The 25624-nt window shown below is 46.1% G+C and overlaps 1 protein-coding gene across 2 annotated transcripts in view; it reads left to right on the forward strand.

Moving 5' to 3' along the window:
• Window positions 1-25624, forward strand: part of USP24 (ubiquitin specific peptidase 24) — a 1409949-nt gene that overhangs the window by 622401 nt on the left and 761924 nt on the right. The window lies entirely within an intron of this gene.

The following is a 25624-nucleotide window of genomic DNA, read 5'->3' on the forward strand; positions in this document are numbered from 1 at the left end:
GGAAGTGACAAGCTATCCATATGCTCTGATGGCAATTTCTTTCTTTCTGTGCCTTTATGCATGGATCCAGAGCTTGTCCTTGGTCACATGGAGTGTGCAAGGGAAAATGTCCCCCCCTAATTTATTTTAGAACCACAAGATTCAAGCTCTGAGGTAAGTACATAAAATGCAAGGTACTTCACACAGGTAAGTATAAACGTTTGATTTAAAACAGTAGTACACACAGTTTAGGTTAAAATGGCAATAAGCTATGTTAAAAGTGGACACCTAGTGCAAAAATCAACCATGCCTGGGGGTTGTAAGTTTGGTTAGGTTTCTCCTGGGCATAGGCAGCCCACCGTTGGGGTTCAAGGCAACCCCCAAGCCACAGCACCAGCAACACAATGCCGGTCAGGTGCAGAGGTCAAAGGAGTGTCCAAAACACATAGGCGCCTATGAAGAACAGGGGTGTTCCGGTCCTAGTCTGCTTACAGATAAGTACCTGCGTCCTCTGGGAGCAGACCAGGGGTCTTTTGTAGAGCACCGGGGAGGACACACACAAGCCCACAAAACACACCCTCAGTGGCACAGGGGCGGCCGGGTACAGTAGGCAAAGTAAGCGTCTGGTTTACTATTGAAAGCAATGGAGGGACCCGGGGGTCACTTAGGCGATGCAGGCAGGGCACAGGGAGGCTTCTCGGGCCAGCCACTGACTGGGCTAGGATGAGGGCTGCCTGCTAGTCACTCCTTCAGTGGTGAGGGGGGGGTGGTTCCTGTCGCTCCTGGGGGCTGGGGGTGCAGTGCTTGGTCCAGGCGTCTGGTTCCTTGTTACCAGGTAGTTGCGGTCAGGGGGAGCCTCTGGATACTCTCTGCAGGCGTCGCTGTGGGGGGAGTCCAGGGGGATCGACTCAGGGTACCCACGTCATCGTAGTCTATTGGGAATCCTCTCTGCAGTGTTGGTTCTCCTGAACTCGAGCCGGGGGCGTTGGGTGCAGAGTGTGAAATCTCACGCTTCCGGAGGGAAGAGAGAGTTCTTTAAAAGTTGCTTCTTTGTTGCACAGTTATTGCAGGGTTTGGACAGTGCTGCTGTTCTCTGGACTTTCTTGGTCCTTTGGGTTCAGGGCAGTCCCCTGAGTCCTCAGAGGTCGCTGGTCCCTGTCAGATGCGTTGATGTGCAGGTTCTTTGAGTCAGGAGACAGGCTGGTAGGGATGGGGCCAAGTCAGTTGTCGTCTCTGCGGGCTTTCAGGCCAGCAGTCCTTCTTTCTTCAGGTTGCAGTAATCTGATTTCCTGGGTTCAGGGTCGCCCCTAAATACCAAATTTAGGGATTTGTTTAGGTCAGGGGGGCGGTAGCCAATGGCTTCTGTCCTGGAGGGTGGCTACACACGTAGGTGACCTGACTCTCTTTCTCTAGCACTGGGTAAGGGCCACTCCATTTGTCCTGAAGTGCCCTGGGAGCCACAGGCTCCAGAACCCAGACTTTCTGCCCTGGCTGAAACCCAACCATAGCAGCCTTTTGTCATACCACAACTTCTGGAGCTGTTGTCTGGCCTCAAGGTTTTTGCTTGCCTTCTCTATGTACTCTGCCATCCTTGAACGTAGGCCTAGTACATAGTCCACCACATCTTGTTTAGGCTCATGGAGAGGTCTCTCCCAGCCTCCTTTTACAAGTGCTAGTGGTCCCCCTACAGGATGGCCAAACAGAAGCTCAAAGGGAGAAAACCCTACTCCCTTCTGTGGCACCTATCTGTATGCGCAAAGCAGGCATGGCAAGAGGACATCCCATCTCCTTTTGAGTTTTTCAGGGAGCCCCATGATCATGCCCTTCAATGTTTTGTTAAATCTCTCCACAAGAGCATTGGTTTGTGGATGGTATGGTGTGGTGAATTTATAAGTCACCCCACACTCATTCCGCATGTGACTGAGGTAAGCTGACATGAAGTTGGTACCTCTGTCAGAAACCACCTCCTTAGGAAATCCCACTCTGGTAAGAATACCAATGAGTGTTTTTGCTACTGCAGGGGCAGTAGTGGACCTAAGGGGAATTGCTTCAGGGTACCTGTTAGCATGATCCACTAGTACCAGGATATACTGGTTCCCTAATGCTGTGGGAGGTTCCAGTGGACCCACTATGTCCACTCCCACTCTTTCAAAGGGGACCCACACCATTGGAAGTGGAATGAGGGTGCCTTTGGATGGCCACCTGTCTTACCACTGGCTTGACAGGTGACACAGGAGGTGCAAAACTCCCTTACCTTCTGGGACATATTGGGCCAGTAGAAATGGTTGACTAATCTCTCCCATGTCTTGGTTTGTCCCAAATGCCCAGCAAGGGGAATGTCATGGGCTAAGGTCAGAATGAACTCCCTAAACACCTGAGGCGCTACCACTCTTCTAGTGGCACTAGGTTTTGGATCTGTTGCCTCAGTGTAAAGGAGCCCATCTTCCCAATAGACCAGATTTTCTTGGTCAGCTGCTTGCTGTCTTAGGCCTTCAAGAGAGGGACAAGTTTCTTGCCCCTTACATAGCTGTTAACGTGAGTCCCCCTGGCCCCAAGAGCTCAACCTGTAAGGCTCCAGCTCCATGGACTCAGTTCCCTCAGGGGATAGAACATATTCCTGGGAAGAGAGGTTCTGTTTTGTTTGCTGTGTTGAAGCTGGTTACCCAGTCTTCTTTCCTTTTTTCTTGGAAGGTTGGGCCATTATTCCAGACTCCCAACACTTTTTTCACCCTGAGCCCTGCTTTGTGCCCTTGTCTTGACACACACCAGTTAAGGGATACCCAGCATGGCTGCATGGGTTTTGAGTTCTACCTCAGCCCATGCTGAGGACTCCAGGTCATTTCCAAGCAGACATTCTACTGGTATAGCAGAAGAGATTACCGCTTGTTTCAGGCCAGTGACCCCTCCCCATTCTAAAGTTACTATAGCCATGGGATGTACTTTAGTCTCATTGTCCGCATTGGTGACTGGATACGTTTGTCCAGTCGGGTATTGTCCTGGGGAAACCAGTTGTCTGTCACAATTGTGACACTGGCACCTGCATCCCTCAGGGCCTCTACTCTAGTCCCATTAATAAAGAGCTGCTGCCTGTATTTTTGCATGTTAGGTGGCCAGGCAGCTAGTGTGGCTAAGTCCACCCCACCCTCAGAGACTACTGTAGCTTCAGTGTGGACCCTGATGATTTGCTCTGGGCACACTGTTGATCCCACCTGGAGACTGGCTATTCCAGTGCTAACTGGAGTAGTAGTTGAAGTGGAACCTTTCTTGGGACAGGCCTTGTCTCCAGTTTGTTGTCCATGCTGTCTACAGTTTTGACACCAGGCCTTCTTGGGATCCATGTTTTTACCCTTGTACCCAAATGAGGATTGTGAAGAGGCTCTGGGCCCACCCTCCTGAGCAGGTTTTTGGGTCCCTGTAGAAGACTCTTTATTTTTGCCCTTGGATGTCTCACCACTTTTCCCCTGGAGGGGGCTTTGTGACCCCCTTCTTTTGGTCACCCCCTGTGGAAGTCTTAGTCACCCTAGTCTTGACCCAGTGTTCTGCCCTCTTTCCCAATTCTTGGGGAGCAATTGGACCTAGATCTACCAGATGTTGATGCAGTTTGTCATTGAAACAATTACTTAACAGATGTTCTTTCATAAACAAGTTATACAGCCCATCATAATCATTCAAACAACTGCCAGTTATCCAACCATCTAGTGTTTTGACTGAGCAGTCGACAAAATCAACCCAGGTCTGGCTTGAGGATTTTTGAGCCCCCCTGAACCTAATCCTGTACTCCTCAGTTGAGAATCCAAAGCCCTCAATCAGGGTAGCCTTCATGAGGTCATAATATTCTGCATCTTTACCAGAGAGTGTGAGGAGTCTATCCCTACACTTTCCAGTGAACATTTCCCAACGAATAGCACCCCAGTGAGATCTGTTTACTTTTCTGGTTGCACAAGCCCTCTCAAAAGCTGTGAACCATTTGGTGATGTCATCTTCATAGTTTGTTACAATCCCTTTCGGGATTTTTAGGATGTCATTATTCTCCCTGACCCTATTTATGTTGCTGCCACCATTGATGGGAGCTAAACCCATCTCTTGTCTTTCCCTTTCTATAGAGCTGCTTCTCCAAAGCCAATCTTTTGGCCATCCTGGCTAACAGGAGGTCATCTTCATTGAGGCTGCCCTCAATGCTTCTAGAGTTACTGGTCTCCCTGTGGAAGAACCAGTCTCTCTTACTATGATTTGTGGAGTCAGGGTTTCAGGATCCCTATTCTCCCTGGTTAGGACAGGAGGGGGGAATTCATCCTCCTGGTCACTAACTTCCCCATCTGAAGGATTAGCCTCAGAGGGGTGGTCCCTTGTGAACTCTGTCAAAAGCTCCTGGGGCTTTACTTTGGTAGGGTTGGACCCAGTTTTTATCTTTTTAATTTTACAGAGAAACCTTAACTCTGACATCCCTAGATGCAGGTAAGGGGTGAGGTTGAGTTCCATCACCATCTCATCTGTATTAGACATTATCACTCTAAATGTAGGGATTACTTTTTAAGAATCCAAAAACTACTTCTAGAACTTAAACCCAAACTTTTACAAACTTTGAAACTGTAAAAGAAATGCTAACGGGGACTTACACAAGGCCCTAGCAGGACTTTTACATTTATTTTAGAGAAATAGTTTCTAATGACAATTTATGGAATGTAGTCGTATGATCAGATATTGGCTGAGTAGTCCAGCAAATGCAAAGTATTAGACCCCACTGCTGTAGAGGTTCAGAGTGGTAATAAAAGATAATACAAATGCTCTATTTTGTTGTAGTGTGGTCGAGCAGTAGGATTATCAGAGGGAAGTGTTAAGCTTTTGTTGTACACACACAGGCAATAAATGAGGAACACACACTCAAAGACTTACTCCAGGCCTATAGGTTTTTATATAGAAAAATGCCTTTCTTAATTTATTTTTAGAACCACAAGATTCAAATTTGAGGTAAGTACATAAAATGCAAGGTACTTCACAGAGGTAAGTATAAAAGTTTGATTTAGAACAGTAGTACACACAGTTTAGGTTAAAATGGCAATAAGCTATTTTAAAAGTGGACACAGTAAAGCACTTACACTGTCAGTCTCCTGGGCATAAGCAGCCCACCGTTGAGGGTTCAAGGCAACCCCAAAGCCACAGCATCAGCAACACAGAGCCGGTCAGGTGCAGAGGTCAAAGGAGTGACCAAAACACATAGGCGCCTGTGGGGAACAGGGGTGCTCCAGTTCCAGTTTGTTAGCAGGTAAGTACACAAAACACACCCTCAGCTAGCTGCACAGGGGCAGCCGGGTACAGTGTGATTAGCAGGCGTCAGGTTTTCTGTAGAAATCAATGGAGGGACCTGGGGTTCACTCTAGCGATGCAGGCAAGGCACAGGGGGTGCTTCTCGGGACAACCACCAACTGGGCTAGGAAGAGGGCCGCCTGCTGGTCACTCCTGCACTGGTTGGTGGTTCCTCTCGGTCCTGGGGGCTGCGGGTGCAGTACTTGGTCCAGGTGTTGGGTTCCTTTGTTACCAGGCAGTTGCGGTGAGGGGGAGCCTCTGGATCCTCTGTGCAGGCGTCACCGTGGGGGTGCAGGGAGGTTGACTCAGGGTGTCCACGTCGTTGGAGTCGTCTCTGCAGTGTTGGTTTCTCAAAACTTGAGCCGAGGGCGTCAGGTGCACTGTGTGAAGACTCACGCTTCTGGCGGGAAGTGAAAGTCTCTTTAAAATTGCTTCTTTGTTGCAATTTTGTTGCTGTTTGTGGACAGAGCCGCTGCCCTCAGGAGGTTCTTGGTCCTTTAGGTGAAGATCAGTCCCCTCAGTCCTCAGAGGTCGCTGTTCCCACTGGATGCATCGCTTTGCAGGTTCTTTGAGTCTGGAGACAGGCTGGTAGGGCTGGGGCCAAGTCAGTTGTCGTCTCCGTCGTCTCTGCGGGGCTTTAAGGTCAGCAGTCCTTCTTGATGTAGGTTGCAGGAATCTGATTTCCTGGGTTCAGGGTCGCCCCTAAATACTACATTTAGGCTGTGTTTAGGTCTGGGGGCAGTAGCCAATGGCTACTGTCCTGGAGGGTGGCTACACCCTCATTGTGCCTCCTCCCTGAGGGGAGGGGGGCACATTCCTATTCCTATCGGGCGAATCCTCCAAAACCAAGATGGAGGATTTTTAAAGGCAGGGGTCACCTCAGCCCAGGGCCCAAATAACATAGGCGCCTATGGAGAACAGGGGTGCTCCGGTTCCAGTCTGCTAGCAGGTAAGTACCTGCGTCCTCGGGGAGCAGACCAGGGGGGTTTGTAGAGCACTGGGGGGGTACCAAACAGGCACACAAAATACACCCTTAGAGGCACAGGGGCGGCGAGGTGGAGTGTGTGAACAAGGCGTCTGGTTTTGTGTTGAAATCAATGGAAGGACCCGGGTGTCACTCTGGAGATGCAGGCATGGCACAGGGGGGCCTCTTGGGCCAGATACCAACTGGGAAAGGATGAGAGCTGCCTGCTGGTCACTCCTGCACCAGTAGTTGGTTCCTCTCGGTCTTGGGGGCTGTGGGTGCAGTGCTTCTTCCAGGCATCGTGTTCCTTCGTTTCCAGGCAGTCGCAGTCAGGGGGAGCCTCTGGATCCTCTCTGCAGGCATTGCTGTGGGGGTGCAGGGAAGTCGACTAAGGGTGTCCACGTTGCTGGAGTCGCCTGGGGGTCCTCTCTGTGGTGTTGGTTCTTCTGGACACTAGTCGAGGGTGTCGGGTGCAGGGCGTGAAGACTCACGCTTCCGGAGTGAGGCTTGAGTCTTCTTTGGAGATGGTTTCTTTTGGACAGAGCTGCTGTCCTCTGGAGTTTCTTGGTCCTTTAGATGCAGGTCAGTTCTCTTAGTCCTCAGAGATCGCTGGCCCTGCTGGATGCGTCACTGTGCAGGTTCTCAGAGTCCGGAAACAGTCCGGTAGGGCTGGGGCCAAGTCAGTTGTCATCTCTATCGTCTCTGTGGGGCTTTCAGGTCAGCAGTCCCCCTTCTTTCTTCAGGTTGCAGAAATCTGATTTCCTCGGTCCAGGGTCGCCCCTAAATACTCAATTTAGGGGTCTGTTTAGGTCTGGGGGGCAGTAGCCAATGGCTACTGTCCTCTAGGGTGGCTACACCCTCTTTGTGCCTCCTACATTTGGGGAAGGGGGGCACATCCCTAATCCTATTGGTGGGAATCCTCCAATACAAGATGGAGGATTTCCTAAGGCAGGGGTCACTTCAGCTCAGGACACCTTATGGGCTGTCCTGATTGGTGGGTGACTCCTCCTTGTTTTTCTCAATCTCTCCTCCGGACTTGCCGCCAAAAATGGGGCCTGTGTCTGGAGGGGCGGGCATCTCCACTAGCTGGGATACCCTGGGGTGCTGTAACACCAGGCTAGAGTTATTGAGGCTCACCGCCAGGTGTTACAGTTCCAAAGGCACTCACCCCATGTGGCCACAAACCCTTCTGGATGTGGCAGGCTGGCAGAAACTGGTCAGCCTAGCACTAGGAGTTGGACTGGTATACAGGGGGCATCTCTAAGATGCCTTCTGTGTGCTATTTTCAATAACTCCCACACTGGCATCATTGTGGATTTATTGTGCTGAGAAATTTGATACCAAACTTCCCAGTATTCAGTGTAGCCATTATGGAACTGTGGAGTTTGTGTTTGACAAACTCTTTATGGTTACCCTGCACTTAAAATGTATAAGAATTTGCTTAGACACTGTAGGGGCATAGTGCTCATGCAACTATGCCCTCACCTGTGGTATAGTGCACCCTGCCTTAGGGCTGTAAGGCCTGCTAGAGGGGTGACTTTCCTATGCCACAGGCAGTGGGTTGTGGGCATGGCACTCTGAGGGGAGTGCCATGTCAACTTAGTCATTTTCTCCCCACCAGCACACACAAGCTGTATGCTGTGTGCATGTGCTGAGTGAGGGGTCCCCAGGCTGGCATAATACATGCTGCAGCCCTTAGAGACCTTCCCTGGCCACAGGGCCCTTGGTACCAGGGGTACTACTTACAAGGGAGTTATTTGTGTGCCAGGGCTGTGCCAATTGTGGAGACAAGGGTACAGTTTAGGGAAAGAACACTGGTGCTGGGGCCTGGTTAGCAGGGTCCCAGCACACTTTCAATCATACCTAGCATCAACAAAAGGCAAAAAGTTAGAGGGTAACCATGCCATGAGGCATTTTCCTACAAGCAGTAAAATCCATAATTTGATTGTTTTACTGTCGAAAGGCTAGTGGCCTCATTGGCAAGTACATAGTTACAGGCTGACACCTCTGACCTGCTAACTTTTAAATGGGACCACTAAAGTTGGTACTGTAAGGTATCAAAAGCGTTAGTGTATTAAATCTGACTTAATGGTTGTTAAATTTAATATCACTGATGGGCCAAGGGCGGTTTTAGAAGTTGCCACTGTTAGATGACAAAGATTTCTGTTTACTGTTGTAGACAGGGTCTGTCCTGCAGACAGCTTTCGGCCTTCCTGGGGAAACATATCCCAGGAAACGAGACAATAGACGTCTGCACTGGAGAGAGGTGATACCTCCTTCCTCTAGGGAACCTCATGGGTGTTGGCAAAAAAGGTGAGGTTTAAAGTAGATGCTGCTTTTGAAGGGTAAATAAGTAACATTTGGGAGAGGGACTGCTCCAGTGTCTAGGTGGACATTCTCAGGGGTGTGTAGCACCTTTTTGTTGGAAAAACTGTTGGGCTTGGGCTTGGGCTAGGGAACTCTGGATGACGAGAGAGAGGTTCTGGCATGTTGGAAGTGGGCTGACTGGTGCATCTTGGGATAGCCAGGTACCACTCTTTGCAAGAAGTGTTTATCAGGAGGGGGAGGTACCTGGTAACCCATTGGCTACCAATCGCATCCTAACCGGAGGGCATTTTCTGAGCATAGAATGTCACGCCTGGCACCCTAAACTCAGATCTCAACTGGACTGGAAGAAGTGCTAAAGAAAGACTGTCATTTTGAGCCTTGGGATCAGCAAAGAGAGGCTGCTTTTGCATGGACTGTATCTTCTGAACCTGGTGGCTGCAAAGAAGAGGGACTGTGCCCACGGTGTCCTGTTTATGGAGCCCAGCCGAAGCAAAGAAATTCAATGGGTCAGTTTGCTGAGCACACGGCTACAGCAGTTGAGAAGCCTTCTGGGGAAATGTGGTAGCACAGAATCTTCACATCACTGCTAACTTCTGTCGTACAGCACTAGAGACCAGGACCTGATACTCAGTTGCATCCTAGTTCCTGACACTCAAAGTTGCACCTAGCGCAGGAGAGTCATTAGAGTGCAGCTTGCTTGCCCAGAAGACTAGTTGTAACCCAGGGAAGGATTTGCCTGTGACCGTTTTATCGGGTGACTGGAGTTTTACCCGGACCAAGAACACTTTGACGGACATCGATCCTGTGATCAGGGCCACCTCATTCCCTTCATGTGCCAAAGTGTAGCTCCAGGAAGAACTACATCACATCCACAGTATCCTTGAGCATCTTCAGAATCCTGTAACCCATGCTTCAGGAGCACTTCAATAGGAGCCTACATCAAAAGATAAAAGTGCCTGGAACTGACTGAAAACTGCTTCGCGTGTTGAGGTAACTGTTTCTGGAGGCCTGAGCTTGGTCGTTCAAAGTAACCCTAACCGACTGCACTACAACTAGCCAACATTGTTCCTCAAAAAATGTCAAAGTGTCAAGTTATGATGTGTTAACGTTTTGATTTTATACTGTCACGTAGGTTCTCATTATCCTAATGACACTCTTGGATTTGGGCGGCAGAATCACTTATACCGTGGGGGACTGAGTATGAACCCACTCCAGGTGACACCTGTCGGCCTAATCCGGGTTTTCTTCTGGCTAACTAGCAGTGCCCCATCTCTACCCAAGGGCAGGGATGATTGGGCAATCGGATGCATTACACAAATGACTCCTCAGGGAAATCATGGTCACTCAAATCTCATCCGTTTCTCTCCGTTACATTAGTCTCGCATATGCAAGGACAATCAGAGGCAGAGTATTGTTCATATGGTTTTAATGAAGTAACTGCATTTTAGATAATAAAGCATGTTTTGCAATAACTAGGACGAGGAAGCATGGCAGGATTAAAAATGTGAGAAGGAGAGTCAAACATAAAAATAACGCTACCATATTGTCACTAATATTGTTAAGAATAGCTCCTACCTAGGCTATGTTAGAGCACAGCATGTTAAGCTCTAATTCTGCCCTTCAGGTTCCCCCTTTTGAATACATCATCCCTTATATGTGAGCCAGAAGCCTGTAGTCTACATAAGCAGCTGCAGCGAAGCAATCAGCATACATTCGTGGCCATCTGGCTGGAATCTCCCTCTAACCTACATGGGTCAAATTAGTGTTTTAATAATAAAACAGCTGATGTTAAAAGAAAGGATCCCCACGTAAGAGTGTGTATGTTTCTGTGAACATTGGAGACAAAGCGTACCACTTTTGCCGGCAACCTGTCTCACTTCATCCTTGAGAAAGCACAGAGTGAAAGAACTGTCTTGTTTAAGAATGTAGTGCTGGATTAGGCGAAGAACAGCTAGATAGAGAAAAATAAAACAAGACCGCAAATGTGGCTGTTAAAATAACATACGAAGCTGGAAAAAAATATATCTAGGTTAAAGTGCACAGCGACATTCCTAGTCTGCTTAAATAACGTGTTTAAAACTATAGCTAAAATGGCTACACAACAATACGTTGTAAATTCTATATCTCCGTAACACTCTGGTGTATTTTTATAGTTGTGGTGTCTAAAAGTACAGTCTATTATTATAAATTGGTGTTGGATTTCTTCATTGTCTTGTGTATTTCTTCTTCAGATGTTTTGGTGCTGTTTAAATGCTTTATACTTGTTACTTTGTGTAAGTCTTGCTGCTCAGAGCCACAGCTACCCTGGGAGGAGCTAGAAGCTTAAACTAGTGAAACCTACTGGTCCTAAAGCAGTTGGTAAGTATATTACACAGCGAGGTTGCACAGTAACACAATATAACACACCTCATTTCCTTACACGTCTTTCCTGCAGGAAAGAGCTTGGACATTCATACTGAGATCTGAGTCTTTCCACCTTGGTCCTGGATTTCAGTGAGGTCGAGTCTGAGGTTGCTGGGAATGATTGTCTCCAGCATCCTGCTGATGAAGCACATCAGATGGCATATGTGGGCTCTTCAGTTGGACATGAAGTCCCAGTGGGCCCACATCAAGAAAATCTCGCCAATCTGGTCCAGATATTGGTGGAGATTTTGAAAGACCTGCAGTGGTGGATGCTGAACTGTGATTGGGTCAGCAGCAGGCCCCTCTGCCGTCCCTACTGAGAGCTTACAGTGCTGACAGATGCATCGCTTCTTGCCTAGGGCAGCCAAATGGGAGAGATGAATATCTCCCAGCTACATATCAACCTTTTGAATCTGAGGGCCATCCGATTAGCTCTGAAAGCCTTCCTACCGTCATTCAAAGCGAGGCTGGTACAAGTGCTCACGGACAACACCACCGCCATGCTTTTACTTTTTTTTTTTTTTTGCAGTTTTATATAGTGCAAACTTAACCCAAAGGTCTAGGTATTGTGTTAAATCACCACCAGTTACATTTCAGAACAATGCATTTTCTTTTGTCGGCAAGGGGAGATTAAATGAGTTGCCCAGAATCACAGGATGTTGAGATGACTCAAACCTGGTTCACCAGCTCCAAAGTAGGCAGCTGTGGCCTTTATTCCACATCGTCTCCATTTGGTACTGCAACTAACGGAGGGTGCCAGAAGGCCTTGCATCTCTGGACATGGCAAGACTGCTAAGGAATCTTATTGGTGAAGAGCCACTTGGTGGGCTCTCCGAACACCAGAGCGGACTAATTCAGCGGCTGGTGCCTCGAAGATCATGAGTGGCAATTAGATTCTGTGAGGAAATGGGGTGTATTATTCTGTGAGGAAATGGGGTGTATTATATGGTGTGGTTGTGCAACCTCACCATGTAATGCTCTTACCAACCCCTTTAGGTCCAGTATGTTTTGTGTTATGCATTTAAACAGTACCAAAACAATTGAAGAAGAAATTAACACAACACTTAAGATTCCAACACCAATTTATTCTGTTTTTATAAGAATTCAGACACTAGAACGAAAAAGAGCACCCAGAGTGTTCCAGAGACCTAGAGTTTACAAGCAATACAAAAACAAAGCAATTTCACTCAACTGTGAACAAGCTGTAGAAAGCTGGTCTGGTATGTGGTGAACAAAGACACTGTCTAGGAAGCCAGGACTATTTAGAGGTAGCTGTGGATGAGCATGTATGATCCAGATCCCATAACAGCTAATGACCCAGATTTATATCCTTCTAAACCTTCCCCACCAGAGGACACAACTGCATACACGCAGGTCATATCTAGGGCTGCTGCGTACCACGGGGTACTCATGCACAGTGAGCCTCTAGAAGAGGATTTCCTTTTTAATATCTTGTCCTCCATGCACTCATGTTACCAGTGCCTTCCAATGTTACCTGGCATGATCAAGCATGCAATTGAGATCTTGTTAAAGCAAGGGTTTTAACACCACGCATAGACAAGAAATATAAGCCTGCACCTACAGAACTTTCTTACATTACACATCCAGTAGCTCCAGACTCAGTGGTTGTCACTGCCGCCAGAAAGAAGGCTAATAGCCAATCGTCAGGGGATGCCCCTACCCCTGACAAAGAAAGTAGAACATTTGATGCTACTGGCAAGAGGGTAGCTACTTAGACAGCTAACCAATGGTGCATTGCAAATTCACAAGCCTTGCTAGCAAGGCATGACAGAGCTCACTGGGACGAGAAGCAGGAGATATTAGAACACCTGCCAAAGGAACATCAAAAAAGGGCTCAACAAATTCTTGAAGAGGGTCGGGCAATTAGTAATTATCAGATAAGGTCTGCCTTGGATGCTGCAGATACAACATCTAGAAGCGTGAATACAGTTGTAACCATACGCAGACAAGCATGGTTACGTTATCAGGGATGTGGAATTCCTATCGCCCGACGCCCGGGACATCTTGTTTGGGGTCAAGGGCAACAAGATTTTATGTTTACTTTGTCCTTGGGACAAGTAGGCCCAACCCCCTGCAGCACAAACCCTTTGGCTGCCTGTTTACAGAGAGTGGAATTCTCTGCAGTTGAGGTAATGTGTTTCCAAAAGATAATGCTGTTCGAACTTGCATTTATGGTTCATTATTTGAAAGCCTCCATTATTAGGGTGAGTGCTGTAAATAAATGTTTTGAGGTCACACTTCACTACTGACGTTGGTTCCAGTACAAAAAAAAAAAAAAAGTGTACACACATGTTTGAAAAGTTTAGGCTAAGAGGCTAAGTATAATGCTCCCAGAATGCTCTCTGATTATATGCAAATGAAGTGTCATTTAGTAAAATGTGTTGATGCATGCTAGTATTTCCCAAAAATATTTTTCTAATGGAAAATCAGTGTAACCATTTTCAACACGATTATGGGAAGCATGAAAATAAACATACACTGACAAAGCCAACTGATCTGACATATTTTTATAAGTCTTTTAGTTTCATCAATGCGTGTCTTGTTTTGACATGGCTTTTGTAACACTTTATTGTTGTGGGAGCTACCAGGCACTCAACATTGTAACAAACATTGGCAAAACCCCCCCAAAAAGTTTTTGAACTCTTAAAGCACACGTTGCCACCAGCGGCATAACAAAGGCCCTGCAGCCGCCCTCCAGGGGGCCCCTCCAGCACAGCACCTGCCCTGAGTGAGTCTGGAGAGGGGACTCCATGTTCTTTGCAAAGAGGCACCCTCCAGTTTCGTTACGTCACTGATTGCCACTGTAGTTCCCGACACTGAACAAAACTACTTTGTGTGGCAGAATGCGATCACTCACAGTAAAGCCAGCCGAAAGAGAGAGAAATAGAAGTTTAATAAAAACAAAATGTATTTGTTAACACCAGACCTAATTAGGGACCAAGACCCACATGTAGGTAGCTTTTTGCATGTCGCAAACAGCGACTTTCGCTGTTTGCGACATGCAAAAAGCACATTGCGATGCACAAACCCAGTTTTGCGATTCAGTAACCTGGTTACCGAATCACAAAACGGGTTTGCGACTCGCAATTAGTAAGGGGTGTTCCCTTCCTAATTGCAACTCGCAGTGCAATGTAGGATTGTTTTGTGACCGCGAACGCGGGCGCAAACCAATCGCAGTTTGCACCCATTTCAAATGGGTGCTAACACTTTCGCAAAAGGGAAGGAATCCCCGTGGGACCCCTTCCCCATTGTGAATGTCACTGTAAACATTTTTTCAGAGCAGGCCGGACCACTGCTTGCTCTGAAAAAATGAAACGAAAACGTTTCATTTTTCGTTTTTGTTATGCATCTCGTTTTCCTTTAAGGAAAACAGGCTGCATTACAAAAACAAACCAAAAAAACTGCTTTATTGAAAAGCAGTCACAGACATGGTGGTCTGCTGTCTCCAGCAGGCCACCATTCGCGAGGGGGTCGCAAATTGCAACCCACCTCATGATTATTCATGAGGTGGGCATTTGCGAAGCCCTTGCGAATCACAGATGGTGTCAAGGACACCATCCTACATTTGGATTTGCGACTCGCAATTTGCAGGTCACAAATCTGAACCTACCTAAATGTGGCCCCAAATTCTTAAAGAAAGTCACAAAAGTGCACCATGGTATATGTCTTACCCCTATAAAATATTTGTGAACTGTATTTTAGCATGGGTAAATACGATGTGTAGATTTGCTCATGTGAAAATCTATTGAGCATTTGCAAGTTCATTTTCCCTCCAGCCACTTTCTTCCCAACCCTGGAAGAAGTTCTAATTTTGCCATTGTCAGGAGTAAATGTCCAACCTTTCTTATTATGGGAAAATATTAGAGAGAAGCTGGTAAAAATCTTTAAAACATGCAGGTTAGTAGGTTTGCAGACTCAAAGGCATTCCAGCCCTGGAACTATTGCTTACTGCTTCCTCCAGCCCCAGTATGCAGATCTGCAGAAAAGTGGCAAAATAAGGAAATTGCTACAGTAGGGATTGAAATTCCAAGTATTCAAGCCCTACTATGGTAGTAGCCCTGGCATAATCAGAGAGGCTATTAATTGCTGCCATAATTTGTCGCCACACTTCATGGCACCAAAGGGACAAGTAGATCTTTTTACAGGACAAGTAGATTTGAGAAGCAACCCGTCCCCTGGACAAGTAGATATTTTAATAAATTCCACACCCCTGGTTAGTCTGGATTCAAACCAGAAATACAGCAGGCAGACCAAAATATGCCTTTCGATAAAAAACACGTTTGGTCCTGAGGTTGACACCACAATAGATAAACTCAGGAAGGACTCAGACAATGCTAAAGCAATGGAAGCCTTATGTACAACACCTTACAGAGGCTCCTTTCGTACGCAGCAATTTAGAGGAGGATTAAAGCCACAATCTACAGAGGCTTCTACCTCCTAGCCTAAACAAGTTCAACAACAGCAGTACCAGAGAGGGGGATTTAGAGGCTCTTATAGAGGCCAACACTTTAGAGCCAGAGGCAAATTCCAGGCCTCAAAACATGTCACTACCCCATCAAAACAGTGACTTACTAAGGATGCCACAACCCCACACATCTCCTGTGGGGGACAGACTGCAGCAATTTCACTCCCAATGGCAAAATATCGCCACAGACCTATGGGTATTTTCAATTATCCGCAATGGTTATTGCCTAGAATTGATTTCTACCCCTCCAAACATTCCACCACTTTATTACAGGTTGTCACCAGAACACAATGTTCTATTACAACAAGAAGTACAATTACTGCTACTAAAAGAGGTAATATAATTGTCCCAAAATCTCAACAAGGAACAGGGGTATACTCGCTATACTCCCTCATTCCCATGATGGCACTCTCAGACCCATTCTAGATCTCAGACCACTATATATATATATCCTGCCAGAACTCTTTCACATGGTAACTCTGCAGGAAGTCATTCCACTACTACAAAAACACGATTACATGACTGCATTAGACCTCAAAGATGTGTATTTCCATATACCCATCAATCCAGCTCACAGAGAATACCTAAGGTTTGTGATAGCAGGAAAACATTACCAATTCAAAGTTCAGCCATTCGGCATAACAATAGCTCCAAGAGTTTTCACAAAATGTATAGCGGTAGTAGCAGCTTACTTAATAAGACAACACATACATGTCTTTCCTTAGCTAGACGATTGGCTAATAAAATCAAGCAATTTTAAACAATGTCAACAGCACACTCAAAACACAATAGAAACCCTACATACATTGGTGTTCACTCTCAACTACCAAAAATCGCATCTTCAGCAAGCACAGGTACAACCTTACCTAGGTGCTATTATCAATACGCAAAAAGCCTTAGCCTATCCAAATACACAAAGGATACAAGCTTTCCAAAATCTCATTCCACAAATACAGCCAAATTCTCATGAAACTATTGGGAATGATGGCATCCTTAATAGCAATAGTACCGCATGCAAAACTAAACATGAGAACACTACAACAGGGCTTCTAACAGCAATGGTCTCAAGCATGGGGTCAATTGCAAGATCTAGTGTTGTTAGACCGCCAAACGCACAGGTCCCTTCAAAGGTGGAATCTCCGCAATTTAATGAAGGGGCGGTCATTTCAAGACCCTGTGCCTCAGACCACAATAACAATAGATGCATTGATGATAGGTTGGGTAGCTCATCTCAACAACCTTACCATTCAAGGGGAATGGGATTCAAAACAGCTAAATTATCTCATAAACCATTTAGAATTATTAGCTGTGCTCCTTGCCCTAAGAGCGTTTCAACCACTTCTCAAACACAAGACTGTTTTGATAAAAACAGACACTATGATGGCCATGTATTACCTAAAGAAACAAGGCGAGGCACATTTATCTCAGCTGTCCCTTCTAGCCCAAACAATATGGAATTGGGCAATTCACAATCACTTTCATCTACTACCAGAATACATCCCACAAATGGGAGATTCACTCTCAGGTACTTCATCAGTACTTTCAAAAGTGGGGGACACCAGAAATAGACCTATTCGCAACAACTAAAACGCAAAATGCCAGAACTTCGCATCCAGACACCCACACCCTCTGTCCAAGGGCAATGCTCTATGGATCAACTGGTCAGGGATATTTGCTTACGCTTTTCCCCCTCTCCCACTACTTCCATTTCTGGTCAGCAAACTGCGTCAGACCTCTCTTACCATGATACTCATAACCCCCACGTGGGCATGACAACATAGGTACACAATACTCCTAGACCTGTCAGTAGTACCTCACTACAAACTTCCAAACAGACAGGATTTGCTAACACAAAACAAAGGACAAATCAGACAACCAAATCCCAGTGCTCTCAACTTAGCGATTTGGCTCCTAAAGTCATAGAGTTTGGATACTTGCAACTGCCATTAGAATGCATGGAAGTTCTCAAACAAGCATGCAAACCTACAACTAGATAATGCTATGCTAACAAATGTAAACAATTTGTTTATTATTGTCAATATAAAAATACTGACCCAATTACTGCATCAATACAAGATATTATATGCTACCTACTTCATTTAGAGAAGTCACATTTAGCTTTCTCGTCTATTAAAATTCACCTTACTGCCATATCAGCATATTTGCAGACTATACAACATACCTCTCTTTTTAGAGTCCCAATTATCAAAGCCTTCATGGAAGGACTAACATGTATTATTCCACCTAGAACACCACCTGTTCCTGCTTGGTATCTCAATATTGTACTCACAAGACTAATAGGCCCACCTTTTGAACCCATGCATTCCTGTGAGATTTAATTTTTAACCTGGAAAGTTGCTTTCCTTGTAGCGATTACTTCATTAAGAAGAGTTCGTGAAATACAGGCATTTACTTTTGAGGAACCTTTTTTTCAAGTACCCAAACATAAAGATGTACTTAGAACCAATCCAGAATTTCTGCCAAAGGTTGTATCACCTTTTCACATAAACCAGACAGTGGAATTGCCAGTCTTCTTCCCACAGCCAGATTCAACTGCAGAAAGAGCCCTTCACACTTGACCTTAAAAGGGCTCTAATTTATTATGTGGATAGAACAAAAGAATTTAGAAAAACGAAACAGCTTTTCGGTGCTTGCAAGCCCTGGGGTACCCCTCTAACCTCTGTGCCCTTGTTACCATGGTACAGTTTACTTGGGGACTTACAGGTAAATTAGCCATTTCCAATTGGGTATAGCCAACTTGACATACACTTTAGGGTCAGGGCACTGTCACTGAAGTCTGGTTAGCAGGCCTCAGCACACTTTCAGAGTCAAAAAACCTGCAGCATCAGTTGCAAAACTTGAGGTTGACCATGCAAAAAGAGTCATTTCCTTACACTCCCAGAGGTGTTGCAAGGTCACTTCCATAAATGTGGAGAACCTTGGCTCGGTCTGTTTGCTGCCATTGAGAACTCGTGAGGTCAGCAATTGTGCATGTTTGAGTTTCCAATGGCTCATGAGCATGGAGAGTGTGGTATCCAAAGCTCCTGGACTTGTGCATCTCCCTCTTATTACACTGTCCTTCCAAGAGGATTTACTGTCGCAGCAGCAGAGCCGGGTTCTCCATCTTGGCCTGCGCACTCTCCGCAGACTGGATTGTTGTTGATGTTGTTCTGGCAGCAAGGCGTCCATCGCCAAAACCGTATATACTTGTCATTGGGACAAGTTTGTGGTTTGATTCAGCACCAGCCAAGTTGACCCCTTTGTCCCATTTTGCCTATTGTCCTTTTCTTTGTTCTGTGATGCCCAACTAGGCTTTGCTTTAGGCCTTGTCAAAAGTTATCTTTCAGCCCTGTCTGCTTTTCTTTGGTGACCTGATCAGGCCTCTCTATTTTAACCACCAATTTTGCTGAAGTTTTTAAAAGGGCAACAGTATCTATTTCCCCTTCATCCTCTGTGATGCACCAGCGGGCTCTGAATTTAGTATTGACATTTCGGATGTGTGCTCAAATGGGCTCCATTTGAGCCGCTGCAGTGTTATTCCCTGCTGCACCTCAGTCTGAAAAACTGTTTCTTGTTGCCATGACCCCACACAGAGGATGAGTGAGCTACAGACGTGTGTTCATTCTCTGTACACCACCATCTTCCCAGACAGGCTGGTTCTGCCTACTAGAGCCTTCTTTTTTTTTCGGAAAGTTGTGACACTGTTACACATCGTCCAAACCATCACCCTGCTGGCGTTCTCTGCTCTACTTGAACCCTCTGAGAGACGAGAGACTCAGTCACTTGGAGGCCCAAAACAGCACTGAACTTTTACGTAGATCATACCAAAAAACACTAACTGGATGATCAGCTCTTTGTGTGGTTCACTGGAAGGAAGAAGGGCAAGGCTGTACAAAAGCAAACCATCTCACGCTGGATCTTGCATTAAGACCTGCTACTCACTGCAAAGAAACAGCCCCAAGAAGGACTGCGAGCCTGTTCTACCAGGACCAAAGCTGCTATCACTGCATTGGCACCCGTAGTCCTTGTCCTAGACATCTACCAGGCGTCCATGTGGGCGACCCGCCATCCATTCACAAAGCACTATTGTCTGGACAGCCAAGCCCACCAAGAGGGGCAGTTTGCTCTCAACCCTGGAGAACTTTCTTACTTGAGTCCAGTCACAGACCGTCCTCCACCTGTTGAGAAGGTGAGAAATCTGCAGCTAGAAGTCTCTATAAGAAGAACAAGTTGCTTACCTTTGGTAAAGCTCTTTCTCATGGGGACATTCACTAGTTACAGATTTCTCACCATCCCTCCTTTACTTCCCGTTTTGTGATTGGACACAATCCAATTCTAATAAGATCCCAAGTCTACGAATCTGCACACTGGTCTACCGATTTGCTTTTGGGTCTCCATGTCTGGAGGCACAGATAGTCTCAAAGGCAGCTGGAGTCAGCATTCAGCAGTTACGTCTATATAGGAACCACAAGTCACTTCCGGAGTGGAACAGCATCAGTGTGGAGCCTCTGGATGCCACCTTCTGGCATGCCAAGCTACTGCTGAAAAGTTTCGGGATCCAGTCTGACACCTCCGGAATATTCAAAAGGTGAGGAATCTGCAGCTAGATAGTCTCTAATAAAAAGAGTTTTACCCAAGGTTAATAACTTGTTTATTATGCCAGTCGCATTTGTGGATTAATGCAGCAGTCAACAAACTGACTCATTGCAAGCAAAGTTATCTGAAGATTTTTTGTTTGTTCTGCCTCTGGACTAGCAAGGTCCTTCTCTGATCACTGTTAAGGGTTACTTGTCTGCCCTTTCAGCTTTTTTGCAGTTGCCTGATCAGCCTTCTTTATTTAAATCACCTGTTGTGAGGAGATTTTTGAATGGTTTGCAACATTTATTCTTAAAAAACATTTGATTCTTTAGTCCTCACATTTGACATTGAAGACAGTCTTTCTCATCACCATAACACGGGTTAGACATGTGAGTAAGCAACAAGCTCTTTTTGTCAATCCAACGTATACAATGTTCTTTCCTGATAAGTTGGTGTTGAGGAACCAAGATTCCTTTCTACCGAAAGTTGGCACTCTTTCTTGTCTGGTAGGGTATCACTTGAGGGGCATTCTTTTCTCCACCTCATCCCTCAAGGGAGGAAGAGTGACTCTATCATTTGGATCCTAAGAGGGCACTAAGCATTTGTATTGATTGCACCAAAGATCATTGGATGGATGATCAGTTGTTTGTTTTCTTTTCTGGAGTAAAGGATGGTAAAGCAGTGCCAAAACAGACCATTTCTCTAATAAATTGTTCTCTGCATAAAGATGTGCTATGCCCTGGCTAAGAAGCAGCCCCCAAAAGGCTTTCAGGTTCATCCCACGAGAGCCAACGCTGCTACCACTTAATTTGCTTAGGTAGTGCCTTTTTGTCAGGCAGCTACATAAACGTCTATACACACACTCACAAAAAAGCACAACTGCCTCAACAGTCAATAAAGGGGCATTTAGATCGCTGTCCTAAATGTCTTTCTGGTCTGAGCCAGTTCACAGACTTACCACTTTGGGAAGCGCTGCTATGGTATCTATTCACAAAGCGGGAGGAATCTGCAGTTAGAAGTATTCATCAGAAGAACAAGATGCTTGCCTTCGGTAACAATATTCCGGGTGGATTCTCCATCTAATCTCAGATTCCTCACTGACCCTTCCACCTCTTCGTTTTGCGAAATGGACTCATCGCCATCTAAAAAGGTCCCAGTATAGAGTTCTGCCTTTTAGTAATGCTAATCTGCTTTTATGCTCTGTGTCGGAAGGCACAAACAGCCTAATTAAGCAACTGATATCAGAGCTCCTGGTTCGCTTTTATATACGGCTTTACTCACCACTTCCAGAGTGAAATGGCCTTGACATGGAGCCACACGATGCCACCTACTGTCATGCAGGAGTACTTTAATGTTTTCATTTTCAATCTGACCCCTGGGAATAATCTTATTCTGGGAAATATACAGGTATGTACGGTATCCACCGGAAAGATTGTTACATAAAGTTAGTTTTCATTCTCCACATGTTTGTGCTCCAAACTCAGACATCCTTTCTGCCGAAGATGGTGTCACCCTTCCATGTGGGGCAGTCCCATCAACTGCCTTTCAAATTCCGGTACTCCCTTATAGACTCACCAGTGTCCTGCGGATGTTAACAAAGGTGATGGCAGTGGTCCCTGCCCATCTTTGGAGGTCAGGAGTAGCTGTCTTCTCCCTTCATTGATAGCTGCTTGTTGATGGCAGGATCATTGCAGTTATGCGCAAACCACTTCCAGAAAACCTTTTTACATCTTTGGGTTTCCCAATCAACCTGCTGAAGTCACTCTGGACTCCTTTTCATCAAGCCATCTTGCGTTTTATGAGCCTTTACTGTGGATCAGCGAATCCAAGACATTTGGGCTATGATACTCCGGTTTCAACCTTTGTCCTGGGTCTCAGTGAGCATGGCTCTGAGTCTTTTGGGCCTGCTATCATCCTGCTTGCCACCCCATGGGGCACATATTAGCTTTGCAAAGGGACCGAAAGTCTGTGGGATCAGCAGCCAGGGAACCTGTCAGATTCCATCCAGGCTTTGGAGGAGACAGCCCTGCAAACCCAAATGTGACGGTGGTGACTGATGTGTTGGTACGGAGTTGGGCATGTCATCTGGGAGGGGTGGTGATCTGAGGACTCCAGTCTCCAGCAGAGACCTGCCTCCACATCAGTTTGCTGGAGTTGCTGGAGATTCCCTCGACACTGAAGACATTTCTCCACTCCATCAAGGGACAGTTAGTGCAGGTTCCCATAGGCAACACCACCGCCATGTAGTACTGCAACAAGCAAGACAGGATGGGGTCATAGGTCCTACAGAGCCTAAACAGAGGATCTCTCTAGTGATGCCTAGTAGATCAAGAATGGCAGTTTCAGCTTGAAGTGAACATGGCATCTTCCAACAATGGAAGAACTCTGCCCCATTCTCTTTACTACCTCCAATAAGGTTTCTATAAGGCTCTCTCTAAGTTTCCATCTAGAATGGAACACGAGACTCCTCTATGCCTTCTTGTAGCAACCTCTCCTGCCACGAGTTCTAAAGAAGATCAAAAAACACCAGGCCCAAGTCATTCTAGTGGCTCTGGATTGGGCCTGGAGAGTGTTGTGCACAGAGCTACTGGGCATGAGCTTCCGCCCTCCTGATCAGGCTGCCACTTTGGGAGGATTTCCTGTCAGAACAACACAGTAGACTGGTACAGGTGATCCTGCCCAACCTGCCCCTCCATGCATCGAGATTAGGCGTGAACAGTTGATCCTTCTGACCTTCTTCCTGAGGTAGTTGATGTCATTTTGGCAGCCAGGCGTCCTTCAACGAAGTCTGTGTATGCAGCATGCTGGGACAAATTTGTGGCTTGGTGGAGTGCCCGTCATTTGGACCCGATGCTGGCAAAACTGTTGAACGTGTTGCTGTGTGCTTTGTTTTTAGCCCTACAAGGACTTGCTCTGGGCACAGTTAAAGGTTACCTGTTGACCCTTTTTACTTTTCTATGTTTGCCAGACCAATTGTTTTTGTTCAAATTACCAGTTATGCTTTTTCTTAAAGGTTTACAACCCTTGTTTCCACTTCAGCCCTTCATGATCCCCTATTTTGTGCTCATGTTTATAATGTGTACCCATTTTGATCTAAAGCACAGTTGTCCATTGTGCCTAATTGTCCCTAAAACTGCAGGCCATCTCATTCCAGCTTCCTTATGACCTTTTTTCCAGAAGTAGAAGTAGAAGTAGAGTGTTTAATGGCTCTAGCTGTGCTCCTACCGAAGGTGGTGACACATTTACATGTTGGAAAAGCCATTGCTCGTACCAGAGAAAATTGCTTGGACTATCAGCTCTTTGTGAGATTCTTTGGGTCAAAGAAGGGCAAAGTGGTAAAGAAATGGACCTCCCCTCAATGGATAGTCCTCTGCCTTAAGATCTGCTGTGCATTGGCTAAAAAGCAGACTCTGGAAGGCACACAAACACACTGCCTTGGCATCCAAATGCTAGTCTTTGATATTTCTCAGGCAGCAGCGTGGGCATCGGTGTACGTGTTTATGAAGCACAACTGACCTGACAGGCCAGATCAGTTGAGATTGGCATTTAGCCTGCCTGGTCCTTCTGGACTTTATAGTTTGAGCCACTCCACAGACCCCGTCCTTATATGTTGTGATATGTTATCAAGGTGAGGAATCTGCATTTAGAAATACCAATCAGACAAACAATATTCTTTGCTTTAGTGATGCTCTTTCTGGTGTATACTCTATTTAATTGCAGATTCATCATCACTCTCCCACCTCCAAGTTCTGTTGTATTATTGCTTCCAATTAAAAATACTCCAGTTCTGGAACATCTGCACACTGACTCATTCAGTGTGACAATGGGCTCCGCGTCTGAGGATATGGAAGAGTTCCTGAAAGAAACTGATGCCTGCGTTTATAGGTGTTGCTTATATGCTTCTCCATTCGCCACTTCGGAGCAGAATATCGTTGAGCAGAGTTCCATGGTGCCATCTTCGAGTGCGCAGCAGCAGTGCTTTTGATTTTTTTTTTTTTAACCATTCTGCCATGTGGGGGAAATTCACGAGGTAAGATTTCTATGGTTACATAGAGTAACCACCAGAAAGAGTGTTACTGAAGTAAATAGTTCATAGAAAAAGGGAAGTAGAATTTGGCAAAATGATTGATAACAAGGATTGGGGGGAAAAGCGTGCTACAGAGCAAATGAAAGGGAGACCAGCTCTAATTTGCTCTTTGATTGATACCTTACCTTTGTAAAAATACACAAATAGAGCAAAAAAATAATAATCCCTAATTGCAGGAGAGGGTGTGACAAAGCACTTTCGTATCTCTTGTGATGGTGTCTGAAACGAAAAATACAGGGTTGTGGATCAGTGTTCAATGCATACATGATCCCGGGGTGTTTGCAAACAAAGAACGTGGTGTGTGGGCACTGGGTGTGCCCCATTCCAAGGAGCCCAGATCTCAAGTCTCTCCAAGCAAGCAAGTGACTAGCGCTAGTGGTTGCCTATGAAACCTAATTATGCTGTTAGGGAAACAAATTGTCACCCATTGAAAGTGTCTGGTCATTTAGGATATGGTCTTCTTGCCAGTTGAAAAAAATCGCAACAAATACAGGATTATGCAGCCAAAAATATAACAGACTGATCTCCCTTCCTTTGAACTGTCATCTGTATACACGGGTTGGGGAGGGGGGACACCACCTCATTTCAGTACCTTAAAGTGTTGAGAATGGATATCATCACCTAAAAAACACTCCCTTCGTGGACAGTACCAGTCAGAATTCCCCTTGAAAAGAGACCCTTGTGAGGTGTCATACAGTGCAGTGATGACTGGCAAACCAAGGTATCAATTTAGCAGTCGTGGCTCGCGCAAAGTAGAAGGGGCGGGGTGCCGCGCATGGGGGTGGAGGGATGGGTGGGTGCTAAGTTAAAATAATAAAAATTTTTTTTTAGAAAAGGTAACTCCTCCGTCACGCTGTTCCTCTCCTCTGTTGCTGCAGTGCAGGCAAAGCCTCCTAGCCTGCCATGTGGCTAATCATGCTGCTGCTCAGAACTGCGCCAGGATTGTCTGGGAGCGCCCAGCCAGGGCGCTCTCAGTCAGAGTGTGGGAGCCTGTGCAGGCTCTCTCCAGCAGTTACCGGGATGGAGAGAGCCCAATGCACATGTGTGTTTGGCCGGCCCGAGGTGGCCGGCCAAACACACATGCGCTCTGAGGGGGGAGTGAGCACTCCCCTCTCATTGCTCGTCACCCATGTTTCCCTGCCCCCTTCCCCCCAAAACGATAATTAACACAGTTTATAATTGTTTTTGGGGAAAAGATTTTACATGCTACCGGGGGAGCAACGATTAGGGATTAGTATGCTGTAGGTGGAATCAGTGGTGTGGGGGTTATTGGCAACATTTCACTTTGTTTGATCGTTGTAACTTTCAGTTCGTTGAAGCCTCACTGGCTTCAGGATTGTCAGTAATTGTATGTGTTGTAAAAGTATCTTGAATTTAAATCGTTCATCCTAAAAATGCTAGTAATACTACACCCGCTTTTTACTCCGTGGGGTCACAAGCTACCTGAATGTTGCTTTTATGTGACGACCAGAAGGTAGCAATGTAGTTAGTTGTT

The sequence above is a fragment of the Pleurodeles waltl genome, chromosome 4_2, assembly GCF_031143425.1.
Source record: "Pleurodeles waltl isolate 20211129_DDA chromosome 4_2, aPleWal1.hap1.20221129, whole genome shotgun sequence".
Lineage (NCBI taxonomy): Eukaryota > Metazoa > Chordata > Amphibia > Caudata > Salamandridae > Pleurodeles > Pleurodeles waltl.